The sequence below is a fragment of the Xenopus laevis genome, chromosome 3S, assembly GCF_017654675.1.
Source record: "Xenopus laevis strain J_2021 chromosome 3S, Xenopus_laevis_v10.1, whole genome shotgun sequence".
NCBI classification, from domain to species: Eukaryota; Metazoa; Chordata; class Amphibia; order Anura; family Pipidae; genus Xenopus; species Xenopus laevis.
In genome coordinates, this window is record NC_054376.1 from 48,307,198 (window position 1) to 48,318,467 (window position 11,270).

The window sequence follows — 11,270 nt, forward strand, 5'->3', positions numbered from 1 at the left end:
TATAGCTTCTGTGATCTGATATCTGTTGTGACCCCTGCCTGTTTTTGGACGATTCTGACTTCTGCAATCCTGACCCTGCCTGGTAACCGACTCTTCTATTCCGTATCCCTTCTGATTGATCTCCTGGTTTGACCCATTGCCTGTCTTACTCTGATTGTACTCTGCCTGTCCCGACCCGGCCTGATCTGACTACGCTTTTCTGTCTACGCCTTGCACTGCGACCTTCTGCCCAAAAGACTTCTGCTGTACCGTCATGCCCCTTTGCTTGTTCAGAACCCTTCGCTTGGCACCTCTCTTATTTAAGACCTGGCGGCATCCGATTAGCCAAGGGCTCCTCCCGAGGTGAAAGGTGGCTGTTAAAGGCAGAAGCAAGAGCCGAGAACAGGGTGCTTAGCATTGGTTCTGAATTTAGGGTGCCGCCCGTGACAATAATAAAACCCCCATCCCCTTAACCAGTTTGGTTGCATGTCTCTGCACTCCAGCTCATCAATATCATATTATATCGTATTAGAGGCAAGGCCTGGCCTCACCCATTTTAAAACATCAGTGCCAAAATTATATTTTAAGTGTCAACAACATAATTACTGCTATATACCATTTTGTATTCCCTTCACAACAGGGCCGGAACCAGGTGTAAGCAGAAGAGTCATGTGCGTAGGGTGCAAAGGTAAAGGGGCGCTAAGCATGTACCTCTTCCCCTAGCTGCACGGAATTCCAGCCTCCCGATCCTGGCACTCATTTTCATGAGACTGAGTGCGCTTGCACACGTTGACACCTACGCGCATACACACAGGGGGAGGGTGGCTTGCAGAAAGTGCTCTGCCTGGGTCACATTAAATACTTGGCCTGGCCCTGCTCCAAAATAATAGGTACAAATGGAAAACAGCTACACAAATGTGGGGAGCAAGATGTCCAACTGAGCCCTGGACATACGCCTGGCCTTTCAGTTTTCAGGAACTTTGCACTAAAGTACTCCCCGCCATTGCCACTGAGAATAAGGATGTGCTCCCTGTGTTAAGAAACAAAAATAGAAAGAGAGAGAATTTCAACATGATACTATTTCCTGAGAACATCCTTTATGAGTTTGGTTTTTCAAGACATTTTCCTAGTAGAAATACTGATATCAGTAGACAAAAGGTGACCTTTGGGGCCATGCTGTGACATTTGGAAATGCATTATATCTGCAACGTTATATCGTTATGATACAATTAAAATAACAGAACTTAGACATATCCTACATTGTGATACTGTCACAACCAATGTCTGTACAGTAAGATTATAAGGTTGTCTCTATAATACAGCAACGGTGATCAACGGCACCTAAAACTGATCACCCCAACTGGGACATTAACACGAGTTATGTTTTTGCGACCTCAAATGAACTCCCTATTTATAGAGCAAGCAAAGAGTCATGATATGATAGATAAGCTCATATGGACTGAAAGACAAAACGATAAACAAAAACATGTTACTGAAAGGGATTATGATGATAAATGACTTTAGCTTGGAAAGCTCGGAATCAGAAAAGGATCTTTAGAGAAACGATTGTGCATTCTGAGACGTCCTCCTAAAGTTTATTCACAGGATAAACTTGTACAGTTATGGGGTTCTCCTGGGAATAGATCAAGCAGTAATGCCATTTGAGTTGGTTTATAAGCTGTTATGGAATGGCTGTATTATATGAGCCAGAGTCAGAATTCCATGTTTTAGTAGCTCCACTGCAGCCTCTCATTTGTGTACACAAGTGTCTAAAGCTGTTGGTAATGGGCATGAAGGAAGCACTGCCATGCAGGATAAGGTCAGCACATAGCACTGACAGGCAGGAGGCATTGGGTGGATGCCTCCATGACAAAAGACAAGCAGGGACAAGACTTTCTAGCCCCAAAGCTGCCTGAGGCAGCTATTCACTTAATGGAATAGTAACAGCAAAAAATTAAAGTGTTTTAAAGTAATGAAAATATCATGTTATATTGCTCTGCACTGGTAAAACTGCTTCAGAAACACAACTATAGTTCATATAAACAAGCTGCAGCAATGAGTAGCAATGGCGGAAATTGAAAAAAGGCTATATACATATATATACAATAGTAGTGTTTCTGAAGCAAACACACCGGCTTTACCAGTGCAGGGCAACACTGCATTATATTTTTTATTACTTTAAAACACTTACATTTTTTGATGGGGAGAGGCGCATTGCTAGTGCAGAGAGCGTAATTGAGGTCTCTGCACTAGAAGAGCTGAATTACTAGTTTAATAACTGGAAATTCGGCTCTTAAAGTTACCAGATGCGGATTTTTGCCTCATCTGGTAACTTGTTGGGCACTGCCATATAACAGGACTGGAACTAGGGGTAGGCAGAAGAGCCAATTGCCTAGGGCGCAATGATAGAGGGGCGCTGGGCAGTTACCTCTAAAATTGTCTTCTGCCTACCCCTAGTCCACACCCCTCAATCTTACTCCCCTTCCTTCCCTCTGTCACCATCCCCTCTGTCGCTCTCCCCTCCATCCTCTTCTTCGCTCACCCCTCCCTCCCTCTCACCCCTCCGTCTCCTCTCTCTCGGTTGCACCAGTTGGGTGCGTGCGCATGTGTGTGTGTGGGGGGGGGGGGTGCTGGCTGGCCAGGTTGCCTAGGGCACCCAGCCTGGCCCTGTCAAAACGGGCACACGGGCAGAATCAGGCAGATTGCACTCGCTGCGTTTTGTTTTCTGCAGTTGCCTCACAAGGAAACCTCAGGCGGCTTTGGAAAACGAAGTGCCACGAGTGCCATCCTGCTGTCGATTTTTCATTATAGCCGGCAGGAAGGTAGGGGAAAACAGTTTGCCCCGAAGAAGAGGCGATTAGTAGCCAGGCGACTAAATCTCCCCTAATCTGCTGTGTGCCCTTACCCTTACAGACAACACACTCTAGCAAGCTGTTTTCTGGATGGCAGTGATGGACAAACAATTAGGCTTTTAGTCTTAAGGTGGCCATAGAAGCACCAATATTATTCATACAAAAGATCTTTAGTACAATAATCAGTGCGTGTATGGTGGGAGACAAGGGGACGATATTGGTAAAAAGTCTTGGATATCGGTCATCTCGTCGCTCAGACTGGACTGAAGATTTTTTACCTTTGTAGGTTCCTGAACATCGTAACGTTAATGCTGAATCATCAGATAGAGCTAAAGAGCTCTTTGTTTTTACCTGCATATCTGACAATTCACCTCTTAACATTAGTAGAGTGGACAAAAGATCTTTCGTACGACCAATGGTCGTGGGAAAGATTGTAATTGTAGCATGTATGGCCACCTCTAAACACTGTATAAAAGGAGAAGAGACTGAAAGGACAGAGAGTGACTTATCCACTGAACCATGGTAGCCCCACAGATCAGAAGAGCCTTTATCAGCCACTCTTCTCCTCTCTGTCCATTCTGCAGTTGGCTGGGTGTATTATTATCAATGTGTATTATTAGAGTGCCAACATATTACGCAGTGCTGTTTACTGAATAATATGGCAAAGTAGATTTGATATGGGCAATAGTAATGTTTAACCTCAAGCCCTCCAGCTGTTGTTGAACTAACACACAACTGCAAGCATGCTCAGACAGGTGAAGTCTGGAAGTTGTACATCAAGTACAAATAAAGTGCTGCAGGCAGAGCTTCCCATATAGAAGTCATTTCAGAATCCTCTGACCTGTATATGGAGCCTGAAGCCATAGGTCATAAAGGTACTCAACTTCAAACACTGACTTGTATTTCACTTCCATTCTCTGTTAAACGATCACTTATGCAATGTAAACTATTGTTTTCCTGCTTCTGAAAACAGAATATCACAATATCATGTTTTTACAGTCAGCGGTCTCTTCAGTGATCCGCACAATTTACATTACTCACTAATAACTCACCTGGGATTCTGTGGACCAACGGCCTGCCAAACTTAAAGTGACTTCCCCCAGAAACATTTCACTTGAAACAGAATGAACTGAACCTATTTCCAGAACCTAATCACTGTCGTTTTTTATATTATAAGGTATGTTTATATAATGATATTGTATTTTCTCCGGATTGTGGTGCCACCTTGTGATTGAAAGAAAAAAATAGCATAAGGGGGCCGGCAAAGAGAAAGCTGTTGCTGTAAATCTGTTTCATATCTGACAAATATGCTGTATATTTGTCAGATATGAAGTACAGTGTGTAATGTATATTATTAGTTGTGCCTAGCTAAGTCTGATACACTTTCATTAGGAGCTACTTCTTTGCCACCAGTGGTTGCTTCTCCCCTGTTTAGTGTTGGGACTCAAAGACAAATCCTTTTCCAGCCTTACCCTAGTTCTTAAAAATGGTGCTTTTGTGTTGAACCCAAAAAACAATGGGCATGGCGTAATACCTTGTATAATCGTACCCATTACGTATAAACTTTACATTCCCGAGATGCTTACTACAAGGCACCTTGCTATTAATAACAGACAAAGCCCTAAGTGGGGTGGGAGAAGACATGTGTGCTGTGTTTCCAGGAAGATAATGGTAATGAAGGCAGCAGATGATAGAGAGTATCTTTCTCCCCTCCTTGCAAATGGTCTGTGACAGCAGGAGCTGCAGGCAGTATCCCACTCTGATCCCCAGCTCAGCTGTCACGTCACATACGGGCAGACAAGAGACCTCTGCTAGCTGAACAGCTGTCTCTTACTATGGATTGTCCACTTCACCGCGTCCAGACATCACCAATGTTTTTCCCTTGAAATCAGCTTTGCCCACTTCAGCATGGGTTCTAATTCAGGCCTTCTAGGGAGGGGGGTAGGATTAAAAGAAATGGTCAAGTTGAATACCTTCCTCTTCTTCTTCTGGCAACAAAGAAAATGCTTTTGTTGAGGCAGGGCTATTTGTTCTCAGCCACATAATCCAAAGGGATCTTGATAATGGGTCACAGATCAGTACAGTTGCTGTGCATGGCCAAACAAATGTGGAGCTTCTCAGGGCAGAGGCGCAGGATTAAAAATACTTATGCAATAGGCCCATTTCATTTCTAAATGTTCAGTACTATTCATAAGACTAAATTGTAATGAATGCAAAAGAAAAAAGAAGTCTCAATTGATGAGTGTGCAAGTAATATGCTTATGACAGAGCTTTGTGGAGGAACACAGCCAAGGTTAGTATTTTGCTTGAAGGAACAATAGCGTCATGTGTTGCTTTTCATAGGACCGATGCCAGTTTGTTGCTGCAGGTGCACTTGTGGTGTGGCCACAGGAGGGAAGCAATAACCGACGTGCTTTCCTATTCAAGTCACAATCAAAAGAGTGCTTGTAATTTAGTGGCTTGCTGGCGGAGCCCGGCCCATATGGTAGCTGCTGGGCACGGAGCAGAAAGCAGTACGGTGGGAGGACCAGTATGCATTTTGTCTATTCATCAGTACACCTGCACTGGTGTTGACTTTGTCGCTTAATGTGTGTTTTTTTTATTTCATGTGAACAACAACGGATTGCGCCCAGAGGACACCCATTTGGTCTAACTGCCAGACAACAATGACAAGGCGCCTCCCAGGGAGATTTTGCACATGTATAAAATCCTAATGGGACATAAATGCAGAGGATGCAACATTCACAACCTGATCTCCCCGGATTGTAAGTCACTGGGTAATAACCATTGTGTTTCGCTTTCATTTTTTTTTTGTCTAAGACATGAATTGCAAATTGCTTTAACGCTGCACAGATGGAATATCTTCTGCCTTGCCTTGTAATAAATACATTTAAGGGTCCTACATTTGCAGGCAGCCCTGGCAACAAAGAAGTTAATCACATGCACAGTAATAATGGATTTACTACACACTGCATCCTAGCTCATCATCTTAGGATGCAGAAGGATCATGCAGAAATCTCAATGCCAAGTTATAGTAACACATGGATGTCTAATGTTTGGTTTCAACATTCCAGAATATTTTGTGCTGTTACAGAATTCTGGGATTTATAGTTTCACAATAGCTGCAAAGCCATGGCATGACCATTATCATCTCCATTGTAATGCATGTTATATACAGTATAAACCCATGGTTGTATGACCCAATAAGTCCCTGTATTCAGTTACTAAGAAGTTGCAGAGCAGGTGTATGTAGGTGAATGAGCAGGACACAATGAGTATCACCAGAATAAACTATGCATCTGAACAAAGACCATCCAGCTAATGTCTTTCTAACAGTGTGCGGCTGATGGGATGAGCTTGGTGACAAATCAGACAAGCAAAGAGGAAGCAACTTACAGTAGGACGTTGTTCAAGTGCTTGGTTATCTCCTAAAATCCAGGTGCTGCATGGTGGAGCTCAGGCTTTATGGAAGAATCTGAAGTGGAAGAACAGAATATCCTCTTTATTACTGCACGAAACAGAACACATCAGCACTGAGCCACCCAGAACAAAGGGACACAATAAGGATATGAGTCACCTCCGTGCAACAGAACCCAATTCAAGAGAATAGACGTGAGTAATCCAACGATCCAATGCACTTTCTCTATCACAGAGATATAAAGCATAACTGATGTATAGCTTCCGTGCATTCCAGGGATGTGTTTATATAATGGAAAAGAATGAGTATGTTATACAATAAGACATTATACTTACATAGATCATACAAAAAACTATAAATAAAAATGTTTCAGCACAGCTAACAAATGGCCTTGTTTTTCTCACCCTACAGGATGAAAACTTCCCATTCCCTGTCCCTCCATTAATGTATACTATGCAATGTTCCTGTGCCCTGTAACTCAATACTGACAGTCTCTGTTCACAGGCAGAGAACTCACCTGACTCCATTGGCTTAGCGACTGGTTTGAGAAAAAGAAAAAGCCCTCTGGACATATCGATATAGACAAAAGAAGAAGGGTTCATAGGAAAAGTACTTGTTCTTTGTATTCCAAAAAAAACTGCTCCATGGAAAGTTTCTGTAGCTAAATTGGGCTTTTCCTGGGAATAGCTCAAGTTTTATCATGAAAAATTTAGGCAATTGATATCTTGAATCTATTTATTGCAGCCATAGATAAGCCATAGGTATCTCTCTCCGAAAAAGAAAAAGCCAAAACAATATGAAATAAGTGCTATGGCATATTTGCATCAGAAAGTAACTTATTGCTGACACCAAAAATGGAAAATATACTAACGGTGGGAGACCGAGTTGCTGGTGTATAGGGTCCACATGATGAGTCTGCCTGATCTGGCCAAAAGCCAGATATGATCTAAGGTGATCGAGCACATTGGTGCCAAAGTAAGCGGCAGATCCTCTTGTTTTCCAACTTATCCCAATGAGCATATTTGGCTGTGTATGGCTATGACTTTCTACAAATCAATATAATATAAATCAGTGGTTCCTAAATCGTGGGGCTGAACTCCATATGGGGGGTGTGGTGTTTATACAAATGGCCTGTAGATGTCACTGTGCCCAGACTTTATACTGTGCATACTTCCTGACATCTTAAAAGTGAAATTTACTGTTGTGTAATGGCTGCATGAGTGCCTGCTAATAAAGCACTGTTATACTCTACTCATCCTCGGCTACCCAAAACATAACAGATTGACAACAAGATGGATCGTCTACCTCTGCTGCAGCCTCCACCTTTTCTTCCAAACCCTGGTGAGCCTACTAAACCATAAGTAGTGCTTCTGCTGACAAGGGACACTCCATTAACCTGATGCTTGATACAGGTTCAGCTGTTTCTATACATTTCAAATACTTTGCAAAAGATCCATTTGTTGCACCTGCCCTGAAACTGGTTACTTTAAGGATCAAATCCATGTGCTTGGTTTCTTGCCAGTAACTGTACAATTTGAATCAAATACTGCAAAATCTGACTTTTACATTGTGAATAAGGGTACTGCTATACTTGGAAAGGATCTCTTTGCTGCATTAAACTTACAATTAGTTGATGGTCTCATTACTACAGCACCAGTGCCTTCCACACAGCCAGTGTCTAAAATTTCACCACAAAGCAACACTTCACTGGGCTGTACACAAACTTTGTACACAAAGTTAAGTTGACAGCAGATGTAAAACCAGTACCATTTTCTGATTCAGCATGGGAAAAACTTGCTATTGATATTGTGGGTCCTTTTACAGATGCTCCTATAGACTGCAGATTTGCTATAACCTTTATAGAGTATTACAGTAAATGGCCTGACATTGCATTTGTTTCTCATATAACATCAGCTACAGTAATAACATTTCTGTCTACAGTCTTCAGCAGAGAAGGTAATCCAAAGGAGTTAATATCAGACAACGGACCACAGTTTGTCTCATATGAGTTTGAATCCTTTCTGAGAGAGAGGCATATTGTGCATAGGAAATCTTCAGTGTATTACCCACAAGCAAATGGAGAAATCGAGCGATTCAAAAGAAGTCTGAAAGAAGCACTACAGACAGCAAAACTGGGAAATCTTGGAAAGTATTTACAACAGAGTTCCTACATAACTACAGAGCAACGTGCCATGCAACAACCCAATCATCTCCAGCTGAATTATTACATGGCAGACAGATGCGCACTAAGTTACATGTTGCAGACATCAAACTTCCACCAAATACTGTGCCTACAAAATCATCTACTGCTGACATTGTAAAACGTCAACAAGCCAAATGCAAGGCTTATACTGACAGAAAACGTGGTGCAAGAGAAGTGCACTTTCAGCCTGGATCTTTAGTCAGAATTAAGAAACCAGGAATACTGAAACAAGGACAATCTATATTTACTATACCTCTTGAAGTGAGACGCCAGCAAGGACCATACACAAATGAACTGTCTGATGGACGCATATCCAAGTCGTCTTGCTCCTGTTAGATATGACTTTGGAGAAGCTCCATTTGATGAAGGACATTTTCCTACTCCTGATGTCAACTGCAATAGGCCTGAAGAAAGTGAACCTATAAGGCTTATTGAGAGAATCAGAAAACTACCTGCATGGACCCAGGACTATGTGATGTGAAGAATGTATATTATTGCGTTAAGATGCATTGTTGTGGTTTATTAAATTTGCCCAAATGCTTTCCTACTATAGGGGAAATATGTGGTGTTTATACAAATGGCCTGTAGATGTCACTATGCCCAGACTTATACTGTGCATACATCCTGACAGCTTAAAAGTGAAAGTTACTGTTGTGTAATGGCTGTATGAGAGCCTGCTAATAAAGCACTGTTATACTATACTCATCCTCAGCTACCCAAAACATAACAGGGGGCTGGAACAGTGGAAGAGGGACGCTCAGCAAGAAGGCCAATCAGCGGCAAAACAAGTGAAGAATTCATATTTCTTCCCTTATATATATGTTAAACCCATCTTAAGTGTTAGCTGCCCTGTATATAATATTCTTAGAACTATGGCTGAATGGCTGATAATACCAATATTTTCCTATACCTGTAATTGTGTTATTAGCTGGAGGGGCCAGACCCAAGGTTGGACCTCCACAGGTAACTTGAACCTTGAATTCAGACAACCACAGCACTAAATATTTGTTTATAGCCATGTTGTACAGATTTGCCAGGTTGTGTTGAAGCCTATGCAGTCCTATATGTATTTCATAAACAAAGGGATTGAATAACTGCAGCTTGCAGAACACATCAAAATGAATTGTTAATTAGCCATGCAGCATAATGGGAGTTCAGAGACATTTTATAACTTACACAACGCTTTCATTACTATACGAACAACTACTTCACTTCTCTGGAAACTACTTGAAGCATTATACACACAGGCAGGTCCAATATAAAGATTCTGTGTGCAGCTTCATTGTAACTGAACTACTTTGTAACTAGGTCTCTATTCTCCGTATGAAATAATAGGCACTAAGTTTGGCCAGTAGCAATAACCCATAGCAACCAATAAGGCATTTGCTTTTAAACAGATGACCAGTAAATCCAGCCTGCTGATTGGTTGCTATGAGTTACTGCTCCTGGGCAAACTTACCACCTAAAGTACTTTCGCCCAGCCTGTTCAGATTCATGTATTGACACAAATCAAATTTATTTACCTCCCTCTTAGATATGGCGGTAGTTCCAGGTAGAGTCCTGCGCGGAACCAATTTCTAAGACCCGGACCCGACTCGAATCACGCATATTTTCCAACTTTGATCCGATACCCGACCCGCAATCCACCGACCATTATCAAACAGGAAGTGATGGTGCTGCAAATCGGAAGTGGTGCCATCAAAAGTGGGCGGGGACAGAAACAGGTTTTGTAAAACTTTAAAAAGAGTAAAATATAGACAATATTACATAAGATAAGAAATTTAGAAGAGACCCGCATCTTTACCCGCACCTGAAAATCCTCCCCTCATTCCACAGGGTGGCCGCTTTTTCTGCAGGTAACCCGGGGGTACCCGACCCGCTGCAGGACTCTAGTTCCATGGTCCCATTAGTTAATCATTAGGTGTGGGGAAAATGCTGTGGGCATGTGCCACTTTAATAAATGAGTGACTTGCACACCAGGAAAATCATAATCAAGTGAGTCAGAAAACAAGGGACTTAATGAGAAAACGACGTTTTGAAGGGGAAATGAGTGCTGCAGCTCTTTAGTTAATAAGTCCCAGTGTGGCCCTGCCGCTATTGAAAAAGAATTGCCGATGTCCCTGAAAGCAAATGGCGGGGGTTTATAACTCAGGTTGTGTGTTCTTCTCCCATGAACTCACTTATCTGAAGCAGGACATAGCTTTTTTTATCAGTAGTTTAATATGACAACAGCTCTTTTACTGCAAGAAAACGACAGTCTTTATCCTTATTTTTCTTTAGTAATTTAGCTATAACCTGTACCTGGACCCTGTACATGAGGGGGGCTGGTTAGGACCCATGCCCCCCCCCCAGCCTACTATATCCCTTCTGGATCACCCCTGATTTTGCTTTAACATGTAGCTTTGGTGCATTAGGGTGATCTGATATAGCTGGTAAGGGACCCAAGTGGTTTCAAGTTGCACCACTGGTAAGATCAGGTGGCATATTTTAAGAATCTGTCAGCCATAGAAAACTAGGGGAAATGAGGCACATGCAGATTACACTATGTTATTATTACTGGGAAAATCCCCCCAACTTCTGGATTTTGCCTTCCACTGTGGAGTGATGGATTTTGGGACTTGAATCCCTTTGCTTTCCAAAATAAACAGTGCACTGCCTGCACCCACTGTGGAAAGCAGAGGGACGTGAGGCTCAGAATTCAGAACAAGATGAGAATGACTGTGATCCTACTTATTTTCCCTGTACAAACTGAATTGATTACTAAATCATGTAGAACAGTTTTCTGAACTTTTCTTATCAATTCCAAATCTCCATGCAT

General features: G+C 42.2%; 2 long non-coding RNA genes across 2 annotated transcripts in view; one reads left to right on the top strand and one right to left on the bottom strand.

Moving 5' to 3' along the window:
* The window catches only part of LOC121402155, a 197,212-nt gene extending 190,909 nt beyond the window's left edge, over positions 1–6,303 (bottom strand). Inside the window, exon 1 of the long non-coding RNA XR_005966624.1 lies at positions 6,228–6,303. This is a non-coding gene — a long non-coding RNA (uncharacterized LOC121402155). The remainder of the gene's footprint in view (positions 1–6,227) is intronic.
* On the top strand, positions 4,742–6,780 carry LOC121402156. Its single transcript, XR_005966625.1, has 3 exons — positions 4,742–5,596; positions 6,271–6,443; positions 6,661–6,780. It is a non-coding gene; the product is annotated as an uncharacterized LOC121402156 (long non-coding RNA).
* The last annotated feature ends 4,490 nt before the right edge of the window (positions 6,781–11,270 follow it).